The 17,540-nt window shown below is 37.6% G+C and overlaps 1 protein-coding gene and 1 long non-coding RNA gene across 4 annotated transcripts in view; both read left to right on the top strand.

Moving 5' to 3' along the window:
* The window catches only part of asic2 (acid-sensing (proton-gated) ion channel 2), an 862,844-nt gene that overhangs the window by 522,012 nt on the left and 323,292 nt on the right, over positions 1–17,540 (top strand). The gene's annotated exons all lie outside the window — the stretch shown is intronic.
* On the top strand, positions 1,752–15,612 carry LOC115424121 (uncharacterized). Its single transcript, XR_003936051.1, has 3 exons — positions 1,752–1,763; positions 5,832–5,835; positions 15,552–15,612. It is a non-coding gene; the product is annotated as an uncharacterized LOC115424121 (long non-coding RNA).

Below are 17,540 nucleotides of genomic sequence, written 5' to 3'. Positions count from 1 at the left end.
AGTTTCATTAGATACGCTGGCTTTTTATCTTTAAATCTGTGTAATTAGATCAGTTTGTCAGTTTAATCTCATCGGCTAACTATGTCTCTGAACAGTTTCATAACGTTCAATTATCAATTCATTCATGTGTCTTGAAAAGATAAATGGTTAACTGAGCTTTCACCTAGCGCATCAAACTAAATGTAATTAAAACCTTCAAATTAACTTATGAATCACTGTTAACTGATGAATATTCCCAGCATCAGATCGTTTCTCTGAACTCAGTGGAAATGCCATCAGTTTGGGATAAACTGTCGGGGATGTTGTTGAAAATGGATGAAAAGGCACCTGTTTGTGTGAAGCTCTGTACTCTGATGCTGTTCGGGTTTGAAGGAAAGTGCAGAGACAGGAAACAGACCTGACCACATGGCTTGTTTTGGCTGATTACTCCTCAGCGGGCGTTGTGTTGACACTAATACAGTCTTCTCAGTGTGTGATAGAGACTCTGCCATGTTCTCGTCATAGGCACTGCTTAGCGTTGTGACAGGGCAGCAATCAGCCTGCACTCAAAAACACAACTATAAAGTGAAAAAAAAACCCATTTGACTCCCAGCAGCAACTCCCACTTTGTAATGAGGGTAAGAAGTCAATGGCTTTGTGTCACAGGTGTCAAACATATGGCCCGCGGGCCAAAAGTGGCCCGGGGATGAATTTGTAAATGTCAAAATTACACTGACGAGATTAGAAATCAGTTTAGTTCAGGAGTCACATACAGACCAATATGATCTCAAGTGGGTCAAATCAGTAAAATACTATCATAATAACCTATAAATAATGGCAATTCCAAATATTTCTCTTTGTTTTAGTGCAAAAAAAAAAAATTTCCATGAAAATACTTACATTTACTATCTTGTCACAGAAAATGCGAATAACAAAATATGAACAATCTGAAATGTCTGAAGAGAAATACATCTAATTTTAACAATATTCTGACTGTTAATAAATGTTTTGTGTATTTTTAGATCCACTGTGATCTGTAAGTTGTAGTGCACATGTGTAAATGAAACTTGCAGTTATTTTTCTGGATATATTTGAGGCTCTTCATGTTTTTCACATTTTTAAGGAAAGGTTATAGATACAAACATTTTCAAAATGTAATTGTACTTTTTTTCACTGTTATTATTTTATCGGTTCGGCTCACTTCAGATCATATTGGGCTGAATGCAACCCCAGAACTAAAATGAGTTTATGTAAAGACTTCACATCTACTTGATCATCAGTTAATTCACAGGAACTTTATGCATGGAGTGATATGTAATAAAATTAACCGGATTTCAGTTACATAAAACTTAATTTCACACCCAGGTTTTTGCTCAGTCTTGATGAAAACACAACAGCAGCCATTCTCACAGAAACCTGAAGCTATATTTTCCATCAAATTGGTTGTCAAATGCAGATGTTTGCAGATTTTAACACATCTGACAGGTGATCCAAGCTCTGCTGTAATGATTCCTGAGTGAAACCATTCTCCCCACACTGTTAGTTCTTAAAGCGTCAGTGCAGCGGTGGTTTTTTTTGGCGTCATTGGGCAGGTTTTACATACCTTTCAGCGCATTGTAATTCAAGAGGTTTCAGAGGAAATGAGACTTATAACTACTGCTGGGAGTGCTTTCTGACTGTAGAAAAGGCTGTTTTAGCCTCTCACAGGTGGAGTTTTCTACTATTATTATTGACACAGAAGCTTGGAAAAGTGGCTTCTCTGTTCTTTTGTTATATACAGTTGTGTTCATAAGTCTTCATACCCTAGCAGAATCTCTGATTCTTTGACCATTTTTCAGAGAATATAAACGATAATACAAAAACTTTTCTTTCACTTGTGGCTAGTGGTCAGGTGAAGCCATTTGTTGTCAAACAAATGTGTTTGCACTTTTTAAATCATACTGACAACAGAAACTAGGGGTGTGCCAAAAAATCGATTTATATAGAAATCGCGATTCTCATTTACTATGATTCAGAACTGATTTAAAATGTCCCAAAATCGATTTTAAAAAATATAACAAATCTGCCAGCAGTTTGCATGCCATTAGCGTGATTGGCGGGTAGCGTGATTAGCGTTTAAGTTTAGGATTAGCGATTAGCAGCTAGCGTGATTAGCGGTTAGAGTTAGGTTTAGGGTTAGCGATTAGCGCAATTAGCGTGATTAGCTCCTGGCGCGATTAGTGGTTAGTGTTAGGGTTAGTGATTAGTGCAATTAGCAGCTAGTGCATTGACATGCTATCAAATGGCATTAAATAACACGTCAAAGGATGAAAATGTGTAAATATAGCATGCCAAATGCAATAAACTTGCGTCACATACACTGTGATTTCATGAAATCATGAGATCTCGGTGCAGAGTCAGCCACCAGCAGCAAACCAACGCACACTGCTGTGCTTCACCAAACTCCTTGCCAAGTATGGACAAATGTTTAAAACTTAATTAATGTGTAAAAGCCATTTTATTGTCTGCATTTGTCATTCTGTCCTGCAAAACAGACTGGAGTAGATCATGAGGATCCTTTGCACACCTATAGACTGAAATAGAAATCATTATGAACCAAATTGTTTTGAATCGAAAATCGTTTTGAATCGAAAATCAATTCTGAATGGAATCGTAGCCCCAAAAACTGTAATAATAACAGTTGGAAGTCTTTTGTGGTAGTTGTGGAAGAGGCTCTTTATTTTCTCAGATGGTGAAGGTGCCCATTCTTATGGGCAAAACACCTTCAGTTACTTTAAGATTTTGGGTTTTCTTGCATGAACTGCATGTTTGATACACCCCCAAAGAGATGGCCACTACTTCACCTTCACTTTTTTCTGCTGTAGCCAATGACAGGTGGACTTGGCCTTGTGTTTTGGGTCATTGTCATATTGGAACATCCAAGACCGTCCCATGTGCATTCTGTCAGGGTATGTAAATTTTTGAGCGAAACTGTGAATTAAGTTAATCAAGCGTTTACAACCCCAGACATATAATTTTGTGTGCCGTTTTTACATCCGTAATCAGAAAAATCTTTCCTCTTATGAATGTCTCTGATTACATGTTCAGTATCTGTTTGATGGGGTCACTTGTAGATATTGCAGGTATATGATTTTGCATTTTACTGTAAGTTCACCGTACTTCTATACAATGAATCATGACCTGCAGATGTAGAGTAACAAGATTTACAGCCCAACAAGCAATGAGACGGATACTCGAAGACAATCAAGATGCATGAAAATTGCTCCATCAGTGGAGATGGGGCCTCCTCAGACAATGAAGATCATATCTCTGTCATGTCAGAGCGTTCATCCCATACTCTCGGCAGCCCACGAAGCTGATCGAAATACGCCCACAAGATGTAAAGTTCATGAAGGGGTCATGGAGAGGCAGTTCAGATATTCCCCAAACAGATCATCCAGCCAATTAGCTTTTAGGAAATAATGTTTCTGATCAGGATACACCATACTCAGGGAAAAATGGAACAGTCTGTAACAAAAATCCTCCTCCTGTAGATCTGGAACACACTGATGCACAATGGGAAAACAGCCAATCAGCGTTTTCTTCTTAACTCTAGAAATGGTAGATCTCAAAGCTCAAGAAACATGCGCCATTTCTCAATATGCGTTCTTGTCTGTTCTTCCGTTCTCGCACAAGTACTGTTCCATTTGAAAGTTCGCATAAATCAAGAATGCATGGAATACCCGGATGTTGTTCTTGTCTGCTAGCTTAAACCAAAGATGCACTGGTGCACTGGTTTGCCAAGAAATATCATCATTTGTCAAATCTTTCGGTAATAAAATGTCCAGGATAGTTGCATTATTACAGATAGTCAGATTAGTATTCAACAACTGACAAAGAAAACAGAAAAAAGACTTATTTATCCTATGTAACTGCTCCTTTTTTCAGACAAGAATAAAGTCTAAGTATAAATTTTACCTTGTTATCTTCAGCCTGCCTCAGTAGCAGATGGCATTCGAAACACGTCAAGATAAAACACCTTATACCTTACTCTTGTCTGAAAAAGGGAGCGGTTAAATAGTATTAAAAAAAAGATAAGACGAAATTACTCAAGCTAGTTATTTATTCCCTTTGAATTACTGGGACTGCAGACGACCAGGTCATCTGGATACATAATATGGTTCAGTAAAATATTGCCAGTCATGCACCCGGTTGTAGAAGGCTTCAGCTGTTTTGATTGATCATCCTCATACAGACTAAAAAGACCTTGGGACAGTATTCCCAGTGTAATGTGTGGACCAAGTGATGTCTACTGCTGTTACTATTGTTTTGATTAAGGGAACCATGACAGAAAATAGATATTGTGGGTTTAAATCTTGGCAGTTTGATTACAAATGAGTCCATGTATGAAGTAACGCTGAATTAATGCTCATATAGTTTGCTCATAAAGTCAGAGGGTCCTTACCAGATGTTAAAGGTGAATTCATGACTTGTTCTGCGTTAATTTGTGTCATGCATTGGGGCACTGTGCACGTTGTCTACACCTATTTCAGTTTGAGTTCATGCGTTTTGTCTACTCAGAGCTAGCATAGTTTTCATATAGCTCATGACATGTTATCAGCTTAGTTACCATTAAAGCCTTGTTACTTGTTATTTAGCCCTAAAAAAATCTCTTCCTATAAGTATTGTCAAGTAATAAGATATTTATTCACCTTACATACTCAGTTGAGGCTCTTTGGGTTTTTTCATCCTATATTTTTTTTTTGTAAAAATGGAAGATGCTAATAGCGTTTGCATGTATATGGGACTTTCATTGTGTTTTAGCGTCGTGTTAATCGCTATTGTTAAGAAACTTTTTTTTTTGTTTGTTTTTGGAACTGTAACTAACTTTAAGTTAATGTTGTGTATATTTTACATAATACAAAGCAATGATACATTATGTTTTGTAGCTCAACACATTTTTTCATAAAAAAAAGATACATGCTTATAACATGCATTGTGTTCATATGGTGGCTTAGAGATAGGGTGAGGAGCTCAGTCACCAGGGAGCAAGGTTATAATAGTTTTGGATTTTTCATTATAGTTTAGTTTTAGTTAGTTTTGACTTTTTTTTCTCTAATTCAGTTGGTTTTAATTCGTTTTTAGAGCAGGTTTGCTAGTTTTTATTAGTTTTGGTTATTTTCTAAATGCTTGGTTTTAGTTTTAGTTTTTTTACATTTTTTATCTTCTTCGCCGTCATATTCAAATAAATCCCAGACAGGACTCTGCTGCTTTCTCCCAACTTTAGTCTCCATGTTTCCAGGTAGAGTGGGGACCAGAAGATGACTCTAAACGACAAGTGACGAGAAGTGACGAGAAGTGACGGATCGTTAAATATTATACAGTGCCAGCTGCTAAAATTGAAAAATAAATCGCTTTCGTATCAATCTGACATTGACAAAGACGAAAACGAAGGGAATTTTATCTATAATTTTAATACATTTTAGTTAGTTTTGTAAGCACACAGTACAGTTTCAGTTAGTTATCGTTTTTATCTTTTAATGATAGTTTTTATTTATTTCAGTTAACGAAAATGTTTTTACAATTCTAGTTTTCATCATTTCGTTAGTTTTCGTTAACGATAATAACCTTGCCAGGGAGGAGCTCGGAGAAGAGCCGCTGCTCCTCCACATCGAGAGGGGCCAGCTGAGGTGGCTCGGGCATCTGTTTCTGATGCCTCCAGGACGCCTGCCTGGGGAGGTGTTCTGGGCATGCATCGCTGGGAGGAGGCCTTGGGGAAGACCTAGGACATGCTGGAGAGACTGTGTCTGTTTGTTGGCCTTGGAACACCTCGGGATCCCCCTGGAGGAGCTAGAGGAGGTGTCTAGGGAGAGGGAAGTCTGGGTATCCCTGTTCAGACTGTTGACTGTTGACCTGGACAAGCGGAAGAAAATGGATGGATGGATTTAGTTTTTTTATGTACAGTTTTACAGTCAACACAGTAAATATCCAAAACAGCAAGAGGCTTCCTGGGTGTTTATTGGGGCTGTGTTAGCTAACTGTACAGCTAGTTGCCAAACGCTAGTGAAGACAGAATAACAGTGTTTTATATCTGCAAAGTTCTAATCAACCTTCTGAGATGTTGAAAACAAGCCAAGAACATCTGTCCAATTCATCACATCCCACATATTTCTAGACTTGTTTACACTATGAATATGAGGTTGGCAGGGTATCACTGTCCCCTTGTGATTACTCGACTTTGCGTGGCATGTGTCCATTTAAGGACGTGCATGATTTATTTCCAGAGATCCCTCTTTCTTGGAGTCCAGTATTTTGTGGTGCGTTGCTGTGGGAATTCTCAGCGCTCTGAAGCCTCTGGTGGTTCAACCCAAACCGTGACTCAGCGTTCAAAGGCCCATGTGAAGACGCCGGTGTCAGCGGGGCAGTGGACATTACCCATCTTCGTTGGATCTCTCCTAACTATCACACTTTGCTTCATAATGAGCATTACTGACATGTATTACAGTAACATCCAACATGATCAAAGCGTCTGGCGTCGTAATGGAAAGCTCTTGGCCACCTCAGCTCAGAGCAGCCAAGTCAGGCTTATTTCATCTTTTTTGTTTTTATCACATATTTCCACACCACACTGCTGCTGTTTAACTAGGGAATGTGGCTGCTAATAGATTCTTTATGGTTTCTGGTTCTATCTGTCAAAAACAGACAGCGTTTCTTCTCCACAACACTAGTTTTCTTTTCTCACTCCAAATCAAGAAGAAGTCTAAAGGTGAACAAACCCAGATTGCAAACATAACCCACTCTCCTCTTTCAATTACTGTTGCCTTGGTGCCGTTCAGCAAACTTTGAATCCCCAGCTGGCTCAGTTGTCAGCAGGATGCTCACCGTCGGACTCCTCAGGTGAATGTGTGTGTTACTTCTACTTCCAGCTTCAGACTGGTGTTTTTTTTTTTTTAAGTCTGGGTTAAGAGCGAGGGACTGGAGCTGAGGCAAATACAAGCCAACCAAAAACTGCAAGTTAGTGTTTGTTCTGTCTTGAATCTCCCAAGAATCAGTTTTGAAGGAGGAGATAGGCAGAAGGATACTCGTCTGCTGACAGTGTGTGCATGTTTAATTAAACCTGGTTCTTGTGATATAGCCACATCACTCACACACATGAACTACTGACTCACATTTGCATTTCTCTACATCGCCTGTGTATAATCCCACAGTACCCATATATAACCCTACAATGCCTGTATATAACCCTACAGTTCCTGTATGTAACCCTACAGTGCCCATATATAACTCTACATCACCTGTGTATAATCCCACAGTACCCATATATAACCCTACAATGCCTGTATATAACCCTACAGTTCCTGTATATAACCCTACAGTGCCCATATATAACTCTACATCACCTGTGTATAATCCCACAGTACCCATATATAACCCTACAATGCCTGTATATAACCCTACAGTGCCTGTATATAACCCTACAGTGCCCATATATAACCCTACAGCACCTATATATAACCCTACAGTGCCCATATATAGCCCTATAGCGCCCGCATATAACCCTACAGTGCCTGTATATAACCCTACAGTGCCCATGTATAACCCTACAGTGCCTGTATATAACCCTACAGTGCCCATGTATAACCCTTCAGTGCCTGTATATAACCCTACAGCGCCCGTATATAACCCTACAGTGCCCGTATATAACCCTACAGTGCCTGTATATAACCCTACAGTGCCTGTATATAACCCTACAGTGCCCATATATAACCCTACAGTGCCTGTACGCAACGCTACAGAGCCTGTATATAACCCTACAGCGCCTGTATATAACATTACAGTGCCCATATATAGCCCTACAATGCATGTATATAACCCTACAGTGCCCATACATAACCCTGCAGCACCTGTATATAACCCTACAGTGCCCCTATATAACCCTACAGCACCTGTATATAACCCTACAGTGCCCATATATAACCCTACAGCACCTGTATATAACCCTACAGTGCCCATATATGACTACTCTGAATACAACACCGTTACTTCTTTCAAATGACTCGGTTAGTTCACCTGTAGTACACCTCCTGTCCAGTTGATGGCCAGTGTGCATATTAAGCAATCATTGTCAATTCTTGTTTCGTTGTTTAACTCACTTTAGACAAAATTATACACTACTTTGCTAGCGCAAAATGTCAAGACAGCCAAGTCTCCTTAATTATTTTAAAAAGCCCAGTTAATGTGATGGCATTGATAAACAGAGTGAAAAAAGAGAGACTGATGTGGTGGAGGATGAAGGACAGGCAAGTAATACTGATAACATTTATCAGCCAGCAGCAACTACAGTGACTGCATCAAGATGTTTTTGAACATTAAATAATACGAAATATGTCTCATCATTGAAACCATCATTATCATTTTCATTATCATATAATATAATTTTTTAAATACTCTCCTTGTTAACTATAGGGTGTCTTTCAGTGCCAAGAAAGGCACCTATAAATAAAATGTATTGTTATTATTATTATTATTATTAAAATTAAATTTGAAATGACGCATAATAATGTGTTATGACGGAATTTGTTTACGCCCCTGTCCGTCAAAAAGACAGATGATAAAAATGTCTAGCACAACCTCTGCCGTAGTGTATTTGCTGTGACCTCTGCTGACCTCAGTTGTGTATTGGCGCCTGACTCAATTCATATTTCATAGCTTTTCCATGTAGCTGTAGCTCAGCATTGAATTCACACCTACACTTTGAATTCATCAGCTGTAGTTTTGAAAATGACAGATAATTCAGTATGTGCTGTGAGGCCATGACTGTGCATTTGTTCATCCTGTGCACTATTAAATTTGACTCACTTAAATAAATCAGAACGTGGGACCTTTTTGACAGCAAATCTTAAATTGTTTATCCCTTTTGCTCCAAAACCAAATGGAGGCTATGTTGTTAACGGTGGAGGCTGAGGGGAGAAGAGGTGATTTTGTAAGTGAAAAGGGAAAAGGTAAGCAACCAGGAAAAAGAGTGGGCATTAGAAGATGAAGAACACAGCCGCATGCTATGCTTAACTTGAACAATATCAAAGTGGGGAAACCTTTCTGAAATCCTGAGGTTCTGTCAATAATTTAGCACAGTGAATGTTTTGGTGTTGTTTGTGCCTTTCCTTCAGATGTGAATACCTTTATGAATAATGGAAAACAAGGAGCAATTCACAGCCATTCATCCTGTCTATTTGACAGCACACTTTAATTCGACTTTACTCTCATAGCTTCTCCCCCACATACTGTTGTGTATATATAAGCATGAATAATTTTTGTTGTTTATATCTATAGTGGATGGCAGATTAAATATTCAATAGATGTGATTGTGGCTGCCAAATATTATTAATTACTTTGGAAGTGCATCTAACTTTGCAATACAATTTACAGTATATATTTCTATTATTGTTTTTATTCTGGCTCTGAAGGATTTTATTAAGGCAGCAAACTGTGGCTATATTTTGGTTTATTCAGTTCCAGGATGATATACTGGCAATTGGTATAAGATTAAACAAAAAAACACAAAGATAAAAAAAATATATTTTGCATGAATTTGTAATATTGATGGTAACACATTCAACCAGAAAATGGGTTAATTCATTTGTTTGATTATTTCGAGCATTTATAGAATACAAACAAATTCACAATCCCCCCCCCCCAAAAAAAAAAAAAAAAAATCATTCATTTATACTCCAAAAGGAGTGGGAAGAAGAAAAACTTATTTAATCCCACCCCCATTCTCATCATCAAATAACTGAACATAATAACATTTTAAATACTCACTCCTATCCTTCGACTTCAAGCCAGAACAATGGACAAAATAGAACAAAATAGGCCTATACCAAATTAGAATAAACTCATTTGACAGTATTTACATTGCATAACCAAAATGTGTGTAAAAAATAGAAACAAAGTACATTCCTGGTGGTGTTACCACAGGTAACAGTTGACCGTCAACTTACATGATAATAGATACATACCAACAATGGTAAAAACAAAAAAAACTGCAATACCACAAGTGGCAAAGAACAGCAATAATTACCTACCAACAATGGTAAGAAAAAAAAACCCAAAAAACTACAATAGCACTAATGGTAAAGGGCAGCACACACCAGCGATGGTAAGAACAATAGCAGATACCATACCATACCAACTTTATTTATAAAGCACTTTAAGAACTTTACAGCTGGCCAAAGTGCTGTACACCAAACATAAAACAAGGGATTAAATAAGTAAATAAAACTAGTGATAACACAGGGTGTAGCAGATGGTAATGGACAACACATACTAACTAGATGAGGAACAACAAGCACACATTAACATTTAAGACAGAATATTGATGTAACATCAGTATTAAGACCCTCCATCTTAATCTAAGCAGGAGTCTTTATGTCTGCTTATTCATACTGATTCTAGGAGTTGCCTTTTTAACATTTTCCAGTCAACACAGAAAAAATTATATTTCCTTAATTTTGCTTTCCCCTTTCCCTGCTGTACTTTATTGCACAAATTTGCAGTAACATTCAGTTGGGTACAAAACAAACACCCAAGCAATAATACGCACTTCAAAACTTTATTACCCGAACCATAAAACAAAATTGAGTTCACCTGCAGAATTAGTCATCAATTGTACTTAATAGCTTTAGTTTACCCAGCAGTCACCTTGAGCTCAAGATTTTTTATAGCCAAACAACCAGTATACACACTGTGATATATAAAGTTAGATAACCAACCTTCGAGGAACAAAAAGAATTAATAAAGCCAACTCCAACAGTAGTAAAAATATCAGATAATAAAGCTTTCATTTTTCCAAAGGGAATGAACAGATCGAGGTTCACAGCTGTGTACAGTTTGTCCACAACCACAATCACAACCTCTGCCAAGATCAGTGTGAAGATAATAAAATATCTTCTATATACTGTACACTGTAAAATGCTTTGTAGTTGTGATTTTAAAAGAAAAGCAATATGAGGTAATTTTAAAGTTTATTCTAGTCATCACGTCATAAAAACACCAAAAACAGTCATGTGGTGGTCTGTTTTTGCAGACTTTCTGACTCCATTAACTTTAGACAAAGTTAGTAAAGTCTTCTTTCTTTGCTCTGACAAATTCAACTTTTCATATCTGGTCAAAAGTAGGTTTTCAATTTAAGGATACCAAGCTCATAAAGAGTCTTAGATCTCCAGTGTGTTACAGCAGTAGGATGACGGTAACTCCAAATACATGTTTATTATTATCATTATGAAGGAACTAAAGGACATGGACCTCGGCTCTAAAGTGAATCCAGTGCAGAAGGTGAAGTTTAATACTGCTTGGAAAAGCCCTGTCTCCTATAGATTTAGGGCTGGGCGATTAAACGATAACGATATATCGCGAAATAACTTTCACTCGATAGAAATATGAAACATGCTCGATACAGTTTCAATAGAATTAATTTGTCCATGTTTTGACAGCCAATCATAATTAAGTAGCGCCACACCGATCCGATCATGCTAGAGCCACGGCAAGTTAGACTGATTGAAACTGAAATCTGAGGATCTTACTGGTTTTTCTAATCCAGACATGCAGGTTTTTCATGAATCGGCAGTCTCATTCCAGATTTTGTATGTAACTCCTCCTTTCCACTTGCGTTACATGCAGAACCTGCCCATTTAAACACATAAATCATGAGTGATTTTGCAACAGCAGTTATTTTTGTGAAACAGCCTTGCATAAATAGTTTGATTCCCAAAATGTACCTGCGAGAGAATAAAAATATAATTGGAAAAAACAGTAATGCATACTTTTCGTGTCCTTTTTACTGTGTTACATGCAGATTTTTGTATAAAAATAATAGAAAAATGTGTTTTATCTGAAAAAATACTTTCTCTTTTATCTCAGTAAATATTTATTTTTAAACTAGACCCAAATTGCTTCCAAACTTGCTTCATAACATTAGTCTAGTCTACATATTGTTTGACTTTTTAGCCCCCCATGTCCTGTTTTTAGGTACCAGTGTCATAGAAGCACCCATCTGTAGTTACCTAATGGCGCTTTCCCTTCACAGCGGGTACAAATGAGTTAATTCTCCTGTCAGTGCCCCTAACAATGGTACCAATGAAGATCTGGAGTTTGTCCTCGAGCTCCTTCAATGGTAGCTCACTGCTCCAAATATGCTACATGCTAATGCTAACCGTTAGTGCTAGGTGCTGTGTGCGTATTAGGATGGTTAAAATGCAGAGACTGAGTTTCCCTTCGGGGATAATAAAGAACATTAACCTTTAACTGTTAATGATGATAGTCAGAGTAAAACACCCTCCTATAACTATGTACATCAAAAGAGACGGGTTGCGTAAACCTTTAATAATCTGTTTTATGGTCAGATATCACTGCCTAATAACCATGTCCCATGTAAATTCTTGCTCCATGTGTTTGACCTGTTACATTTCCTGTACATTAGAAGCTTTGTTCATATCAAAAATGTTACTCTAATTGAATTCCTTGGAGCATAATATAAATACATATGTTACTGCAGGGGCTGGCAACCATTACAACCTAAAGAGCCATTTTTGTCTGGAAAAAAAGAAAGAAATCTGACTGGAGCCATGAAAAAAAATATTTAAACCTATCTACATTTTACCATGAGGTAGCTGCTCTGCTGTAGCCTATTTGTGATTAGTTTGCTATTTAACTTTGTATTTCCATTACAATAATGCAATGTCTGGTGCATTTATGAAATTATACAACTACAAGAAAGAAAACATTCAAGATTTGTAATTTTTTTTAATGATGGACACTATTTCCAAAACATAATTACATTGCATTACAATGGAGGAAAAAGGGCAACGTTCACGTATAATGGCTTACTTACAAACTATGAACAAATGCAAATTGAGCATCTTGTATTGAATTTGGCAAGAAAATGATCCATTTTAGTTTTTATGCTATCAAAAAATTATTTTATTCCGTGTAAAACTTGCACATTTTTGCAGATAGACAAAGTTAAAATAGATTTAGGCCTATAACAATGTTAAAAAGTAATGAGTCATTCAGGTCATTTCATAATGTTCTTTGTATTTTTTGACCAGAGGAGCCACAGAGAAAGGCTAAAGAGCCATATGTGGCCCTAGAGCCACAGGTTGCAGACCCCTGTGTTATTGGATCACTTTATGTCCTTGCAAGCGATTCATTCTGAGTTTCTAATCAAAATGATTTCGCTGGATTTCAGGAAATATGGCTCACGTAACTGAAATTACCAGTCTAGACTGACGGTACTTGTTCGAAGGTCCAGTTTATTTTTAGCATCGGTAAGTATGAGTATTATTGAATAAGTCTAATAGCTGAGCTTCATAGAAAAATAATAGCAGGTGCTTGAGTCTTCTTTGTGTCTTTTTTTTTTTTTTTGATACGGTTCCTCAATGCATACAAGGAATACAAAGTGATTTTATGATGCTCAAAGAAAAGATGAGACACTGAAAAAAATACCTTGAAAAATAAATGAGAATAAAGCCAGCCATGTTGCACATAAGTGAGCATGTATCTTCAGACCGCTCTCTGTGAATTTCGTATGTTCTGCTACTTAGTGACTTGTAAACCCAAAATTGCACTGCAGTTAATTGATGCTCACTAACAGCAATTAGAAAGTCGTTTTTACATCTGTGCCTATATGGAGTCTGTTTCCAAGCACACGCTGAACCATTCCCAAAGAGAGTTTCCATTAGCGTAGCGGTACTGTAAATGTGCTCCCTCCACCATAAATGAGGCCCAGGACTCTCTTTCACATCAATGCAGGTTTTCTGTCGAAGCTTTTGGTTCAAATGGGAGATGCAAAGTTGAAGTAAGGAACATTTCTGAAAAGGATGGAGCTGTGAATAGACGGCTAAGCACACCAGCACACTGGCCCTCAGACGCTCATCAGCATTATAGTGCACATTCCCCTGGTATCATGGGTACAGGTGGCACTGGCTCATTACTCAAACCCCAATGGTCTGTGTTTTATGGGCAAAGGGAAATCCAGACTCCTATTAGCACATCCCCCCACTGCGAAACACAGTATTTATGCAGGTCAGGGTGTGTGGCAGGCAGCAACAAAGAAATGGCCGGAAGATTGAACAATTTCTGAACTTTTCCATCTCAGAGCTGACTCAACTGCACTTCCTCTCATTATAAACAGTGAAAGTGACACAAGAATGAGTTATTATATGAATTTTGCACTGTCACCCTACCCTATCTGCCCACATTCCAGAGCAAGAATTATTCAGAAAGGGTAAATATAGACGGGTGCAGTGTGGGAGGAAAACAAACAAACAAACGTGCAGGTAAAAGTAGATACTGTATGCACAAAAATAAGGCAAGGGAAGCTCGATAGACCGACGCCGATTGTTGTCAGACTTGGCAAGATGAAAGTGTTTGTTTAGCTTTGAATGTGTTTGTTATTCTGTGTGCACATGCATATGACACAGGCTCACCATGAGTTATGAATACCCTATATGATGCATTAAGAACATGCCCCTAACTTTAAGCCTAGAGATGATACAGATGAATCCTTTAAGAACTACCATTATAGCTGGCCTAGATTTATTTGATAATAATAATAATAATAATAATAATAATAATAATAATAATAATAATAATAATAATAATAATAATAATAATGGATTAGATTTTATATGGCGCTTTTCTGGACACCCAAAGCGCTTTACATTATTGATCCATTATTCATTCGCTCTCACATTCTCCCTCTGGTGGTGGTAAACTACATATGTAGCCACAGTTACCCTGGGGCAGACTGACAGAAGCGCATTCATACACCAGTGTGAGTGGCACCAGAGGCAAGGAGGGTGAAGTGTCTTGCCCAAGGACACAACAGACTGACTAGGATAGAGCGGGATTTGACCCGCCAACCCTTTGGTTATTGGACGACCTGCTCTACCACCTGAGCCATGACCGCCCCAACATATTTATGTTGTTTTTGCAATAAAATTGTCAGAAAATGTCTTTTTTTTTTTGCCAATTCTTTAGCATCCTTTTTCAGGAAGAACTTCACTTTCAATATCTGGGCATTAAACAACAGTGTGCTATAACAAAAAATTAAAACAAAAATCAGAATTGAATTTTTTATCATATTTATCATGAAAAACAACAGTAAATGTGCATAATGAAATGAAATTATAGAAATAAACTTTCAACTATTTTCCATATGCTCAAACCTTTTAGTTTGTCTAGATCAGTATGTGTTACAGCTTCGTATTACCTCAGCTACCGACGGATTTGGATGAAAATTTTAGGAAATGTTGATACTGGCACAAGGAACAAATGATTACATTTTGGTGGTGATTGGGGGGGGCACTAATCTGCCTTGGTGAAGGTCTGCGCTCTCCGAGTGCTTTTCTACTTTTTTGTTATTTCTTGTCATTTTTAGCCGGTGTGATAGTCATTTGTCACTTTTTGTCTAGTTGTAGACAGAGCCCCTCATTTCACTGAAAAAAACATCCATGATTTATTTCTTTTACAGACAGTGCATCTCTTTTTGCCCTGGCTAGCTCTCTGCATATAGATTTACATCTACGGTCACGGAGAAAATTGTTAGACCATTAAAAGTTGTCAAAAACAATGGTTATGCAATCAAGTCCTAACTCCACAGGTTTCAGTATCTTCCTTCTTATAGCCGAAATAATTCCAGATAACTGACATTGCTTTTCTTTTTGGCACCAAGTCTTCATTTTCGGTGATTTTCTCTTGTTCGTTGCTCATTTTTCAATGTTGTTACCAGTGACTCACTCCATATGCAGGGGCGTGGTCTGCTTCGGCAAACTGATTAAGAACCGTTGTGATTGGTGGATCGCTGCGCATAGTGTGTGTCAAGTACCCTTGAAATTAGATGAGAACACAGTGCGTTCATTTGCCTCCTACACTGCAGAATCTGCGATGTGACTGTTGTGCACATGTTCATTGCAATGCCGATGCTCAAACGATATATTGTGCAGCTCTAGTTGACATTCATGGCAATGCTGTCAAGTTGCCAGACTGCAGTGATTCTCCTCTGCTTCCTACTGGTTCCATATGTCGACAGTGGTCACTCCAGTGTAAACTTCCCACCAGCTCCGTCCACAAAGGCCTGTCTGCAGTGGTTCTGTCACTGCTGCCTTCAGCAGCTGGCAGACAGTACTCAAGCCTCCATCTGAGTTTGTTTTTCAAAGCCATTTCTTTTTTTCCATCAGCTGCAGAGCCAAAGCATGCCACGGCTTATGAAAGTCAATAACCTGGTAATACGGACCTCAGGGCCACATCCTCATATACCATAAACCTATTATTTAAATTTAAAATAACCCAGTCATTTCCCCAACAGAGTCTGTAAAACAGATGTGATTGAGCTGAGCAGCTTTACACATCAACAAACTAAGGTGTGAGGTTTAGATTAGAGTGAGCCGCTCCAGCCCTCCCTGGTTATGTCATAGATTTTCTTTAAAAAATTCATCTCTAGACTTATATTATGTTGATGAGACCTTGCAAAACCTTTGAGCTCATAAAGTTCTACAGCAAATATAGCTTCCTTGAAACTTTTTTCGTAGGAAGAGTAAATATTCATTGCAGATATATTAGAAATGTTACTGATATTTTATTATTTAGTCTTTTTGCCGTTCCAAGTAGCATGTAGACACCATGCAACTATATTATACAGGTCTGCAAGAAACTGAAAATATTATGAACAAATGACATATTCTTTGTTTTGGTAATATTACTTTTTTTTTTTTTCATTATATCACATAAATAAATAACTATTTACATTTTGTTCCATGTTGCAAATAAACTTTAAAGTTTCTTTAATCCTCAGTGAAATTGTCATCCCACTCATTGCTCATGAAGGACAAATGTGAGAAATTCAGAACTTTAAAATAGCACTAGAATTGTTTCACAGTCACAGGAACAAAAGTGGAATGACTCACATGTTGACAGGTCTTAACTACTCGACACTTCAGAAATGTTCAGCTGACCTCAAGGAACAAAACGACTGGAAATTACTTAAACACAGAGAGGAGTTATTTCATTATTCAAGACACCAAACATGAAGCTAAATCCTTATTAAACTCCTGTTGAGTCAAAGCTAAACAAAGGCTAAATTCTGTTCAGTCTTATACAGAACATCCTCCTGCCATAAACAGTCACTGAAATGTTTTTCCACGCTTTCTGGGAGAAACGTTTAAATATTGACATCACACTAAAAAACAGAGGTTGGAGACATTACTAATTCAGGACGGAGGGAAGGAAATAAATATTACATGACAGCTGTAATGTCCTTAAATGGGCTATGTGTAGAAATTCTACTACAAATTAAGTTATCAATAGTGTTTTTTCCATTGATCCTCAAATTGCGAAAATATAACTTGAAACTTGAAAAGTAACAAAAATTTGCCTAATGGAAAAACGTCACTTTCGCTAAAACTCTTGTTTTTGGATGAAAAGTTTTTGCGCTGGCAAGAGGTGGTTTTTTGGGTGTAGCAAAATTGGTATATAACACAAAACTGCAATGGAAAGACCTTTTTATGCAACTAGAATCACATGAACAA

This window comes from Sphaeramia orbicularis, chromosome 8 (genome assembly GCF_902148855.1).
Source record: "Sphaeramia orbicularis chromosome 8, fSphaOr1.1, whole genome shotgun sequence".
NCBI classification, from domain to species: Eukaryota; Metazoa; Chordata; class Actinopteri; order Kurtiformes; family Apogonidae; genus Sphaeramia; species Sphaeramia orbicularis.
The sequence above is the reverse complement of the archived record's forward strand: the minus strand, read 5'-3'. Positions and strand labels throughout refer to the sequence as shown.